Raw genomic sequence first — 13,927 nt, forward strand, 5'->3', positions numbered from 1 at the left:
TTCATGATTATTATGCATAGATTCCAGGATTTTATGTTAAATTAAGATTAAATGACGAAACACATTGATGAAGGAAGAGCAATAGTTGAAGTGTATATGGCTTTCAGGCTGTTACAATCTGTAATTGCAAGGCTTATTGAGAAAGTAAGAAGGCATGGGATCCAAGGGGACATTATTTGTGGATCCAGAACTGTTTTGCCCACTGAAGGCAAAGAGTGGTTGTAGACGGGTCATATTCTGCATGGAGGACATACAAAGGGTGCAGAGGAGATTTACAAGGATCTTACCTGGATTGGGGGAGCATGTCTTGTGAAAAGAGATTGAGTGCACTCAGCTTTTTCCTCCTTGGAGCACCGGAGGATGAGAGGTGACCTGATAGAGATGTATAAGATAATGAGAGGCATTGATCGTGTGGATAGTCAGAGGTTTTTCCAAAGCCTGAAATGGTTTCCACAAAAGGACACAGGTTTAAGGTGCTTGGAAGTAGGTACAGAGGAGATGTCAGGCATAAGATTTTTTTTAAGCAGAGAGTGGTGAGTGCGTGGAATGGGCTGTCGGCAACGGTGGTGGAGGGGGATATGATATGGTCTTTTAGGAGACTTTTGGATAGGTACATGGACCTTTAAAAATAGAGGGCTATGGGTAAGCCTAGTAATTGCTAAGGTAGGTTCATGTTCAGCACAACTTTGTGGGCCACAGGGCCTGTATTTTGCTGTAGGTTTTCTATGTTTCTATTAACCCACCCTTGTCATCATGACAATTTTTTAGTTCGCTGTTGTGCCATCCAGTTGTGGGAAACGGGGGATCAATAATAGATCCAGATCTCATTCATGATAACACCGAGTTGGGGGGTGAGTGGGCTCTCTAAATCAGAAATAAACTCAGTGACAATTTTACGAAGTGCATCTGTACACCAGCTCATTAATGCTGATCAACAAATCACGTGGCACCAGCTCAGTCACGTTAATAAAAACATGCAGAAATGGTCAAGAGGTCCAGCTGTTGTTCGAAACATCAGATTGGGAAAGAAATGTGACCTCGGTGACTTTGACAGTGGAATGATTGTTGATTCCGGACGGTGTAGTGTGAATATCTCTGGGATTGTCACCCACAACTGTCTCAATTTACAGGCAATGGTGCGAAATACAAAGAAGAAACATCCAATGAGTTGCAGTTCTGTATGGGAAAATGCCGTGTTATGAGAGAGTCTAGAGGAGAATGACCAGACTGATATTTGACATTTGTATCAACACCCACTGAAATTCAGTACAGCAAGTTTTACTGCCAGATGTATGCTTGTTTTCCTTAAAAACACACACACAGAAAAAAGCATCCATGTCCGTAATGCCAACACCGTTTTAAAGACGATATTGAACAGGCAGAAACACTGGAAATCCTCTCCTGACGAGGGACGTATTGATACACGACAATGTTCCCCACCCAGTACGGTCTCTGTGTGTACTTGGTGCTGAGCTTCTGTTTCTGTTCCAGCGAATCCGAGTATCTGAACTTAGTGGGTGCAAACAGTAAGTGAACACACCGTGAGCGAGATTCAGTTGATAACACACATATAAACCAGGGCTTCACATCAGTCAGCATGTAATTCCACACCCTGCTCCACAGCACATTTATATGACACAAAAGCTGATTCAAGCAAACGATTCTACTGGGCTGTTCGGTCCAGGCTTCCTATTGTGCCTCAGGTGCCCGGTGACACAGATTACATCCAGTATCTGTCCACAACTCGATCCGCTCCAGGGAGCAACCGCGACACGCATCCCGGCTCCGTTCAGTTGGTGACAACACACTAATCCATTGCAACACGCTCAGAATGCTGGAGGAACTCAGTGGGCCAGGGCCAGGAGGCATCTACAGAAGACAGTCGACATTTTGGGCCGAGACCTTTCGGCAGCACCGCTTTCCAGAACACCTACACTCCGTCCGCCAGAAAAAGCGGTATCTCCCAGTGGCCGGCCATTTTAATTCCACTTCCCATGCACATCCTGACATGTCAATATATGGCCACCTCAGCTGCCGTGATGAGGAAACACTCAGACTGGAGAAGAAACACCTTATATTCCGTCTGGGTTAGCGTCTAACCTGATAGCATGAATATCAATTTCTCAAACTTCAGGTAATAGCGCCCCCCCCCACCCCTTCACCATTCCCCATCCCCCTTTCCCTCTCTGGCCTTATCTCCTTACCTGTCCATCGCCCTCCGTTGGGTGTTTCTCCCCACTTTTCCTTTTCCATGGCCTTCTGTTCTTCTCCTATCAGATTCCCACTTCTCCAGCCCCGGCATCTCTCACCAATCAATTTCCCAGCACTTTACTTCATCCCTCACCCTTCCAGTTTCACCTATCATTTTCCTTCTCATCCTCCACTCCCCTCCCCCTCCTTCTAGCTCTGACCCTATCATCTCTTTTTTTGTCCGTTCTTGCTGAAACATCGCCTGTACTCTTTCCTGTAGATGCTGTTTGGCCTACTGAGTTACTCCAGCATTTTGTGTTTGTTGCTTGAATTTCCAGCTTCTCTGCAGATTTTCTCTTGGCATTAATTTATTGTATATTTGGGGAGTAATTTATTTTCAGACTATAAACTGTAGCGATAGCTGAGGGCAAAGATCCCTGTGAGCTTATAGGAAAAGCACAGCAGCAGGAGGGGCGGCTGTCAACTCTGGTGAAAAGTTATGATTTTGGAATAATATTTTCTTTTGAACATCCGACATTCCCTTTCGCCAGATTGTGCCACAAATGTCTGGAGCTCCACTGATCACAGAGACAGACCTTTGATAAAGCAAACTTCAATATTTGTCCACAATTGGGGCCATTACAATAATGGGGCAAGGGCAGCAACTGTGTCGAGATTACAAACTGGTGATAACCACTCCCTAATGAGTACTGCAAGGTAAGAATATATTTCACGTTGAAATTAGTGTTCACTTATTAGAAATAAGTAACCTGATCGATCAGATAAAATTATGACTAATGGGTCTGTTTACTTTACTCCCCGTCGGTGTGTTTCCTCGCTATCACTCATACTTTACAAATAGCTGAGCTGTTTCACTTTACTGAATGATGAAAATCCCTTTAACATTAAATTCACTGGATGTGTTTTGTCAGCCAAAGGAGATTTAATAAAATTCACATGCTGAATTTACTGTGACTGATCTAGGTCTGTCTGTGATCTCCGCGCCCTTACTCCTGCTTCGCAACTGTAACATCTCACTCACATGTCCTTCAAAGACCACTACACTGCAGAGATTACAGAATTAATTGTAATAATCTGCTTCTCCTGAATATTGAGGAGGCCATTCTAATCAGACGAGAGAGAGAGAGAGAGAGAGAGAGAGAGAGAGAGAGAGAGAGAGAGAAGAAGAGAGAGAGAGAGAGAGAGAGAGAGAGAGAGGAGAGAGAGAGAGAGAGAGAGGAGAGAGAGGGAGAGAGAGAGAGGGGAGAGGGGAGAGGAGAGGGAGGAGGGAGAGAGAGAGGGTGAGAGGGAGAGGGAGAGGGAGAGGGAGAGGGAGAGAGAGGAGAGGGAGGGAGAGGGGAGAGGGAGAGGGGAGAGAGAGGGGGAGAGAGAGGGGGAGAGAGAGAGAGGGAGAGAGAGAGAGAGAGAGAGAGAGAGAGAGAGAGAGAGAGAGAGAGAGAACATTTCAATTGCCAACTGGTGGTGCCTGCTTTCAGTTCAATCTGATATCTAGTTTTTAATTTCCCCCTCCCTTTCTCTCTCTCTCTGCCTCATCACTCTGCCTGTTCTCCATCTCCCTCTTGTGCTCCCCTCCCCCTTTCTTTCTCCCTTGGCCTCCAGTCTCATGATCCTTTCCCTTCTCTAGCTCTGTATCCCTTCTGCCAATCACCTTTCCGGCTCTCAGCTTCACCCCACGCCTTCCGGGTCTTCTCCTATCATTTCGCGTTTTCCCCTCCCCCTCCTACTTTCAAATCCCTTACTATCTTTCCTTTCGGTTAGTCCTGACCAAAGGTCTCGGCCCGAAACGTTGACAGTGCTTCTCACTATAGATGCTGCCTGGCCTGCTGCGTTCCACCACCATTTTGTGTGTGTCTCTCTGTCAAACCTTCTTTTGATCTCCCACCTACCCACACACTTCTGACAGAAGGGAACCAACACTGTAGACGGTGATACACAACAGGTTTCACCAGCCGACTATTTAATGGAACAATCACATCTTTACACCCCTTCCACGCCGTCCACTCCCCCGCTATAAACTGCAGTGTGAGTAGTTCTCATAATTTTGCCCTCTCCCAGCAGCTACCTACCGAAATGTCGTAAAGGGCAGACAGATAGTGTCGACCCCTCCTGCGATGGAATAAGCAAAGCGAATTCGGAATTCCCTCGGTCGGGGATCAGTAAATCCCCGAGTGTGGACGGATCGGCCTCCTGCTGTTGCAAGCAGTAGCCCGGGGACAGTTCCGAGATTCGGGAAGCTCGCACCTCCCGAGCCTTTGCTGATGAATCACAGCTGGGTTGAAAGTGCGGCGTTTCCGATAACACCTCCAACTACACATGTTTCCCCCGGGACATGCACAGGAAGTCGATGCATTCAATTAGCTGAAGGGAATTATTAATTCATTTAAAAGCGATTGGCTACAGTTCTAATGTCGATCAACACAATACGTTATCAATCCCATTCGTGTTCATAAAAGTGGCTAACAGCCTTTATGATGTTTATATTTCAGTATATAGAGCTTCTTACCTTCTTACTGTGTACCGCGGTTCCAGGTTCTGTTACCACCCTGTCCCAGTAAGGCTGTGTTACGGGTTCTGTAAGTAATGAACACACTCTGGTTAATGTTCAGTCAGCTCCTGATGATAATCATTAACTAAACCCACAGCTTTATCAGTGGTTCGCTCCTTATCCTGTTCCTTAGTACAGGTTACGTTCTGTCTCCAACAAACATCACCATGGAGATGAAATGTGATCTCAGTGATTTTGAGAGTGGAATGTTTGTTGGTGCCAGAGGGTGCAGTTTTATAGACAATAGACAATAGGTGCAGGAGTAGGCCGTTCGGCCCTTCGAGCCAGCACCGCCATTCAATGTGATCGTGGCTGACCATCCGCAATCAGTACCCCGTTCCTGCTTTCTCCCCATATCCCTTGACTCTGCTGTCTTTAAGAGCTCTATTTAACTCTTTCTTGAAAGCACCCAGAGAATTGACCTCCACTGCCTTCTGAGGCAGAGCATTCCGTAGATCCATAACTCTCTGTGTGAAAAAGTTTTTCCTTATCTCTGTTCTAAATAGCCTACCCCTTATTCTTAAACTGTGGCCTCTTGTTCTGGCCTGGGGAACATTTTTCCTGCCTCTGGCATGTCCAATCCCTTAATAATCTTATATGTTTCAATCAGATCCCCTCTCATCCTAAATTCCAGTGTTCCAGTGAAAACACTGTCATTCAAGCGTGAAGAAAGTTTAACTCTTTGTGGTACAGGGAAGAGCGATAGAACCAATGACGCGATGTAAAATCCATTAGCTGGGGTCTCGAAGGTCGACTGTTCTTTTCTCCATAGACGCTGCCTGGCCTGCAGAGTTCCTCCAGCATTTTGTGCGTGTTGCTCGGATTTCCAGCATCTGCTGAATTTCTCTTGTTTGAGAGAGATCGGCGACGGGTCACTGCCCCATGGGATATTTCACATCTCACTACCGGGGTGAAAGATGCTTTCTGCTCACACTCAGTAGAAACCAGCCAGGAGAGTATTTCTGGTAGACGGCAAAGACGTTGTTTCTGTTAATCCATTTGGACAATAATTGACTCGTTAACATGAACATGTCAGTACTCCCTTCTCCCACTAAATTCACTCCCTATCTCGACCAAAGCCGAGCCTCGCTCTAAGTGCTGAATAGTTGTGCAGAATCATAGACAACACTTACCTCTGATGTTGTAACCGGACGGCGTTCAGTATGGTCCCGGGAAATCACAGTCTGACTGCCCGGGTGATCGACAATGGTCCTGCACTGGTGTGCTCACCCTGTACGGAGAGTTGAGTCTGAGCTTCTTCTCCTGAGGCCACTCGGCTGTGATGTGTCCGTCGCTCATTACAGATGGACAGGGCCGGGTGAGCCGGGGTAGAGCGGGACTGCAGCAGTCCGGGTCACACTAACTCTCACCGGCTCAGGACGAGTCTGACAGCAGGAGGAGGCGGGAGTGGGATCAATGTAGCAACCCTGAAGAGGAAAACAAACAGGCTGCGTTAACCTTTCTGTCCGGATTTCCGTGTGGATCTCTCCTTTTTCTTTCATCGCAACCAGTGGGGCGGAGTTTCTCTGTTTAACTCAGCGAGTCCCAGGCTGCGGATTTGATCCAGCCCGGGTTCTGGGAAGGTCTGAGCTCCGCCCTCTGTGTAAGAAAGACTGCCTGACATGGACAGAGTTTCAGCTCAAACCTCCCTCGCCTGTTCAGGTACAGGGAGCCGCATTTCTGCTGAAATTAAAGCAAACACGTTCGACTATATATTTCCACTAACTGGAAAAAAACTGGGAGAGATGTTTGCATTTCCATCCGGACAACTATTGTCACAAGAACCCTCCTCGCTCACGGTTTCATTCCACACCCCGCCGGAAATACTTGTCGAATTTATTTCTCTTAAAAGTCATTTATTCCAAATGGCCAAATGTTTTACCGAGGGATGGAGTGACTCATTCACTAAAAATTGTCACATACGTTAAAATGGTCGACAGGGAGGGAAGGACGCACTGATCGAAATGAGCATGGGGGAGGGGGGGAGTTGTTTGCCGATTAAAAATAGTTGCCTCACTCCCTTCTATCCCCTGACCCTCACTACCCTCATCCCTCTACCCCATCTACCCTATCTATCCCCTTCATGATTTTGTGAATCTCCATCAAATCTGCCCCAAATCCTCTGCGTTCCAAGGAACAAAGTCGTAACCTATTCAATCTTCCCCAATAACTCAGGTCCTCCAATCGCAGCAACATTGTTGTAAATCTTCGTTTTACTCTGTCAACCTTATTTACGTCTTTCCTGTGGGTAGGTGATATAAACTGCAAACATACTCCAAATTAGGCCTCATAACTGCCTTATATCATGCAGTCTCCTGTACTGAATACTTTAACTTATGAAGGCCAATGTGCCAAAGGTTTCTTTACTGCCTTATCTAGGTGTGCTGCCACTTTCAATGAATTATGGACCCGTATTCCCGGATGCCTTTGTCCTACCGCACCCTTCAGTGCCGAACCCTTCACTGTGTAAGTCCCACCCTGGTTGATCCTACTGAAGTGTAACAGCTCACAAGCCTGCATTAAACTCCATCTGCCATTATCAGACATTTTTACACCTGGCGCAGATCCCGCTGCAAGCTCCGATAGTCTTCCTTGCTGTCAAATACACCCCGAACCTTGGTGTCATCCGCAAATTTGCTGATCCGGATAATCTAATTATCATCGAGATCATTGATATAGATGACAAACAACAACAGATATCAGCACTGATCACTGTGGAAATCCACAAGTCACAGGTCTCCAGTCAGAGAGGCAACCATCTGCTACCACTATCTGCCTTCCTCCTCTATGCTAATGTCTACTCCCATTTACTAACTCAAATTGAATGCCAAGAGAATGAAATTTATTGGTCAACACCCTATGCGGGACCTTGCCAAATGCCTTGCTAAAGTCCATGCAGACAATATCTAGAGCCTTGCCTTCATCAACTTTCCTGGTAAAATTCCTTGTAACCTCTTTGAAAAACTCTATAGATTGTCTAGGACACACAAAGTCATGTTGGATGTCCCTAATCAGTCCTGTTTATTTAAATACTCCTATATCCAATGTCTTCACACGACTGATGTCAAGTGCACCGGCCTATAATTTCCTGGTTTAATTTTGGAGCCTTTTTTAAACAATGGATCAAAATTTGCTATCCTCCAATCCTCTATTAGCTCTCCTGTCTTTGAGCATAATTTAAACATAACGGTAACATCCTTGCAATGTCTGCATCCGCCTACATCGGGGTCCAAGGACTGATCTTCTCAGTCACTGGGGATTTATACACTCGCAGTTGCCCAATTTGCCCCAAATATTTAACTCATCCGTAATTTGTATAACATCCGTGGCCTCAGTTCTCCTTTGTCTCACTTAGATAGATTATTTTCACGAGTGAACACAGAAGCAAGAATCCAAATCCACTTAAGAACTCCTCTATCTGTTTTGGCTGCATGCATACATTGGCATTCTGATAATCCGGACAATCAATTGTGTCCCCTGAAATCCTTTTGCTTTTAAAACATCTGTATGATCCCTCACCTTGTCTGCTAGGACAAACTGATGCCACCCTATAGCCTTCCTGGTTTCTTTCCTCAATCTTATCTTGCATTTTCTCAACTCCACAAGTACCTCAATTTTTTCCTACCTGCCTACACCTGTTATGCATCTATTTTTTTTCTAAACACAAAGTACACTACTGATGCTGTGGTCAAATCAAGACGTACAAAAAACCTGGATGAACTTAGCAGGTCGGGCATCATCCGTTGAAAGCAGCAGTCAACGTTTCGGGTTAAGACCCTTCATCAGGACTAAAGAAGGAGGGGGCAGAGGCCCTATAAAGAAAGTGGGGGAAGGGTGGGAAACCATTCAGAGGAAAGATCAAAGGGTGGGGGAGTGGAAGCAGGGAGAGGATACGCAGGAGAGGTGAAGAAGGAATCTAAGGGGAAAGCACTATGGTTAGTAGAAGAAGGCAGAGTCATGAGAGGTGATGGGCAGCAAGAAGAGGAGACAGAGTGAAGGTGGGATGGGGGAAGGGAGAGGGAGGGAATTACTGGAAGTTGGAGAATTCGATGTTCAAGAATTCGATCCTTCTTCTGGTTTTCCACCCTCCCCCCACCTTATTTATAGGGCCCCTGCCCCCTCCTTCATTAGTCCTGATGAAGGGTCTCAACCCGAAACACTGACTGCTTCTTTCAACGGATGCTGCCCGACCTGCTGAGTTCATCCAGCTTGTTTGAACGTTTTTTTTTCTATACCAGGGCCTCAATATCACGGAGCAGAGCTATCGTTCTCCATACTTCCTTTGAATCTGATTGCATTGTGATCACCAGATGCAAACCGTTTCCCTACACAGACTTCTGTTACGTCTGTCCTGTCTCAGTCCCTAATGGGAGATCAAGTGTCACACTTGAGTCTTTGGGACTTCGATGTACTGATTAATGAAACTTTCCTGAAGACATTTGACAAGTACATGAGTACATCTATAGTATGAGAGTTCCAGTCTGTATGTGGAAGGTTAAAATCAAATTATAACAAATTACGTTGCTTGCAATATTCTCGGACATCTACTAATTTGTTCCCCTAAATCCCACAGACTCTTGAGTGGTCTATAAGACAGACCCATTAACATGTTCAAACAATTTTTATTTCTCTGATCTACCCATAAAGCCTCACTAGATGAGTTCTCCCATCTGCCCTTACTGCACACTGCCGTGAGTTTCCCTGAGTAGTGAAACCACCCCTACCCCTTTAATCCCTCACACTCTGTCCTGTCCAAAACAACAGAACCCCGGAATACGGAGCTGCCAGTTCGCTGCAAGCCAGTCTCAATAATGGTGACAACATCATAATGCCATCTGTTGATCCATGACCGAAGCTCATCTGCCTTTCCTTCAATACATCGTGGGAATTTTTTTTTGTGTTTCCGTCGATTTACGGAGAGTGAGAAAGTGGTGGGTGCTGTCGTCACACAGATTTACAAGGGATTTCAGCCACCCCAGAAAAACAGGAGTTGTATTCTGTGAATGCTTCAGAGATGGGGTCATTTTTACTGCAGTTGGTAGTTTCCACATCCCTTAAAAGGCTAACAATTACACCAGTGCCCAGGAAGAGCAGTGTGAGTTGCATTAATGACTATTGTCCAGAGCAATAACAGTTATTGTGATGAAATGATTGAGAGGTTTGCAATGGCTAGAATTAGATATTCTCTCAGCAAGGACCTGGGCCCACTGTAATTTACCTGTATCCACAATAGGTCACAATGCAATCTCATCGGCTACTCACGCGGCTTTGGATTACCTTGACAATACGAATACTTACATCAGAATGCAGTTTCTCAACCAGAGCTCAGCGTGTAAAGCAATTATTCCTACAGTTCTGATCAAAAGACTCGAACCTCTGGGCCTTTCTACCTCCCTCTGCAACCGGATCCTCAATGTCCTCAACAGAAAACCACAATCTGTGCAGTTTGGATATAACGCCTGCGCATCGCCATCGATACTGGTGCACCTCAAGGATATGTACTTTGCCCACTGCCCTACTCTCTCTGCACCCATGGCTGTGCAGCTTGGCACAGCTCAAATGCCAGTGACAAGTTTGCTATTGTTGGCAGATTTTCAGATGGCGAAGAGAAGGCAAACAGGAGCGAGATATATCACCTGGATGAGTGGTGTTGCAGCAACAAACTTGCACTCAACATTGGTAGGACCAATGTTCTAATTGTGGACTTCTGATTGTGTAAGATGAGGTCACACACACACCAATCGTCATTGATCGGGCAGCAGTGGAAAGAGTGAGCAACTTCATGTTCCTGTGTGTCAGCATCTCTGAGTATCTATCCAGGGCCCAGGATATCGATGCAGTTACCAAGAATGCACGGCAGCTATTGCATTTCATTCGGAGTTTGACAAGATTGTGGATGTGACCAAAGACTCACAGATTTCTAAAGTTGTACCGTAAAAATTGTTCTAACTGGCTGCACATCGCTTGACATGGTGGGGTGGGGGAAGTGGTGAGGCTACTGCACAGGATCGAAATACTCTGAGGAAAGTTGTCAATTCAGTCAGCTCCATCATGGGCAGTAGCCTCCGTAGCATCCAGGACATCGTCATGGAGCGATGCCTCAAAATGGCGGCATCAGTCATTAGGGATCTGCTTCACCAAGGAGATGCCCTCTTCTCATTGGTATCACCAGGAAGGTGGTACAAGAGACAGAGGGCACACACTCAACTAGTCAGGAACCGCTTCCTTCCCTCTGCCATCCAATTTCTGAATTGACATGGAACCCATGAACCTACTTCACTGAATTCATTTTTGCAATACTTATTTAATTTAACTTTCAGTAACAGGTACTTATTGTAATACAGTTCTGTTTTCTACTATTAGAAGCCGTGTTGGCTAAACAGCTTTTCTCATGCTTTCTTTGGAATTGTAACCCCTGATTCGGGAACTGTTTTTAACCTTGACATAAATTGTGGAGAATCTCAACTGTGCAACCAGGATAATGCAAGAACACAAATACCACGACCGACAGAAGAGGCTTAAAATAGAGTGAATAACTTCTTGCAACACACACGAAATGCCGGAGGAACTCAGCAGGCCCGGCAACATCTAGCAAAGGAGTCCTATCGAAGGGTTTCGGCCCAAAACGTTGTCTGTTCACTCTTCACACAAAAATACAACTGCAGATGCTGTGGATCAAATAATACGTACACAACGCTGGAAGGACTCAGCAGGTCAGGCAGCATCCGTGAGAAAAGAGTAGCCAACGTTTCGGGCCGAGACAATTCATCAGAACTGTAGAGACAAAGAAGCTGAAAGTTGAAAGGGGAGAGAGGCAGAGAGGGACCTGGGATAAGGGAAGGGGGAGGGGGAGGGAATTACCAGAAATTGGAGAATTCAATGTTCATACCACCAGGCTGGAGGCTACCCAGACGGTAGATGAGCTGTTGCTCCTTCAACCTGAGTTTGGCCTCATCATGGCAGTAGAGTTGAAGTGGGTGGCAACCGGGAGGTCCTGTCTATTGTGACGGACAGAGTGGAGGTGCTCGACGAAGCGGTCCCCCAATCTGCATCGGGTCTCGCCGCAGCGGGAGCACCGGATACAATAGACAACCCCAGCAGACTCGCAGGTGAAGTGTTGCCTCACCTGGAAGGACTGTCTGGGGCCCGGAATTGTGGTAAGGGGGGAGGTGTAGGGACGGGTGCAGCATTTGCGCTTGCCTGGATAAGTGCCAGGTGGGAGTGGAGTTCTGTTCACTCTTTCCCTAGATGCTGTCTGGCCTGCTGAGTTTCTCCAACATTTCGTGTGTGTTGCTCCAGCATCTGCAAATTTTCTGTTGTTTGCAAGTAACTTCTTGATCACTGATCCCAAACACAGGTAGCGTGTCGGTTGGAAATAAAGCTAATTTAACTGTATTTAAATATTTCTGTTCCAGGCCAAAAAAAAACCCACCGATGATATAGAAAAGGAAGTTCACCAGTGTCTGCAATCTGAATGTCGGCTTGTTAGAATTGCTATCAGACTTCGAGAGCTTAGATATATATGTATCTGTTATATATACACACGATTTAATTAAATAAATATATCTGTGGCATTGTCCACTGCGACGTTCCGAAAGGCAAAATCTTACAGTAGCTCTGTATTGCGAATAAATGTTCGTGTGTATGTGAGTGAGTGAGTGACAGGGAGTGAGAGGGGTGAGAGGGAGAAGAGGGAGAGAAACTATTTCCCTGCCCCGTCGGGACATTTCGCATATCATTGTCGGTGTGAAAGGCTTTTCTGCGGCGACGGAGTTGAAAACAACTGGAGAATGTTTGCAATTGAAGGTAATCGTTTCTTTTAATCCATTTGGTCAATAATTAATTCGTTAATTTGAAGATTACAAAGTTCCCTTCTCCCACTGTATTCCCTCCCACCTCGACAGAAGCCGAATCCCGTTGTAAACGCTCACTGATTCTGGAGAATCGGAGAAAACTCTTACTGTAATGTTGAAACCGGACAGAGTTCAGTGCGGTCCCGGGTGAACGGTGTGCTCACCGTGCACGGAGATTCCAGTCTGAGCCGCTACACCCGAGATCATTTGGTTATATAGTGTCTGTCGCCCATTACGAAAACAATCGCTCTCCTCCCACCAGCCCCTCCCCGTTGTGCTCTCCTCCCAACCCCCCCCCGTCTACTTTTCCTCCCGCCCTCTCCTCACCCCGCTTTCCTCCCCCACCTACCCCAGCTCTCTCCTCCTCCTCCCGCTCCCTCCTCATCCCATGCACTCTCCTCCCCGCTAGACTCTTTCCCTACTCTCTCCCCTTCCTTCTTTCCCCACACCCTTCCCCTCTCTCTGGTGCCTTCACCCCTCTTCTTCTCTTTCCTGCCCCGCCACCGCCTGTCTATCCCCTTTGCACCCCTCTTCCCTTCACCCATCTCTCTCAACCTTTTCACAATCCTTCTCTTTCCCCAATTTCTATCCTCCCCGTCGGGTGAGGGGAGGTGAGAGGGAGGGGAAGAGTAGGGAGTGGGACAAGGCAGGGGAAGGGGGGGAGGGGGATATAGTAGAGCACCTTTTGCAGGGAGATGGTACGTAGCAGACGGAGATGGAGGTAGAGAGGGTGGGTGGTATTGAGAGAGGGGTGGGGTGTTGACGGAAGGGAGGTGTTGAGAGGGAGATGTGGAGAGAGGAGGTGTGCGCGGGGAGAGGTGGGGTGCGCAGAGAAAGGGTGTACGTGGGGAGAGGGGGTGCTGAGTGAGGGCGGTGCTGAGACGGTTGTTGTTGAGAGGTGAGTGCTGAGAGGGGGTAGCTGTGGGGGCTGCTGAGAGGGGTGTGTTGAGAGAGGTGGTGCTAAGAGTGGGGAGCTAAGTGTGGATTGCTGACATGTGGGTAGCTGTGGGGGGTGCGCGGGGAGAGGGGCATTGTCGAGAGGTGGGTGCTGAGGGGGATGTTGAGCGGCAGCTGAGAGGGGGTAACTGTATGGGGTGTGTTGAGAGAGGGGGTGCTGAGAGGAGAAAATGAGTGGCAGGGGGTGCCAAGAGGGGGTAGCTGAGTGGGGGTTGTTGAGAGGGGGTTGCTGAGATGGGGGTAGCTGAGAGGGGAGTGCTGAGAGGGGGGTGCTGAAAGAGGGGTGAGCGGGGAGAGGGGGTGCTGAGAGAAGGGTGTGCGGGGAGAGGGAGTGCTGAGATGGGGGTGGCTGAGTGGGTGG

General features: G+C 47.2%; 1 protein-coding gene across 1 annotated transcript in view; it reads right to left on the bottom strand.

Moving 5' to 3' along the window:
- Positions 1-12,799, bottom strand: part of LOC140721549 (NACHT, LRR and PYD domains-containing protein 3-like) — a 72,641-nt gene extending 59,842 nt beyond the window's left edge. Inside the window, exons 1-3 of the mRNA XM_073036373.1 lie at positions 12,718-12,799; positions 5,890-6,183; positions 4,715-4,782 (exon numbers count right to left, since the gene is read on the bottom strand). The gene's annotated coding sequence lies outside the window, so the exon portion shown is untranslated. The remainder of the gene's footprint in view (positions 1-4,714; positions 4,783-5,889; positions 6,184-12,717) is intronic.
- Between the last annotated feature and the right edge of the window lie 1,128 nt (positions 12,800-13,927).

Source organism: Hemitrygon akajei, unplaced genomic scaffold (assembly GCF_048418815.1).
Source record: "Hemitrygon akajei unplaced genomic scaffold, sHemAka1.3 Scf000057, whole genome shotgun sequence".
NCBI classification, from domain to species: domain Eukaryota; kingdom Metazoa; phylum Chordata; class Chondrichthyes; order Myliobatiformes; family Dasyatidae; genus Hemitrygon; species Hemitrygon akajei.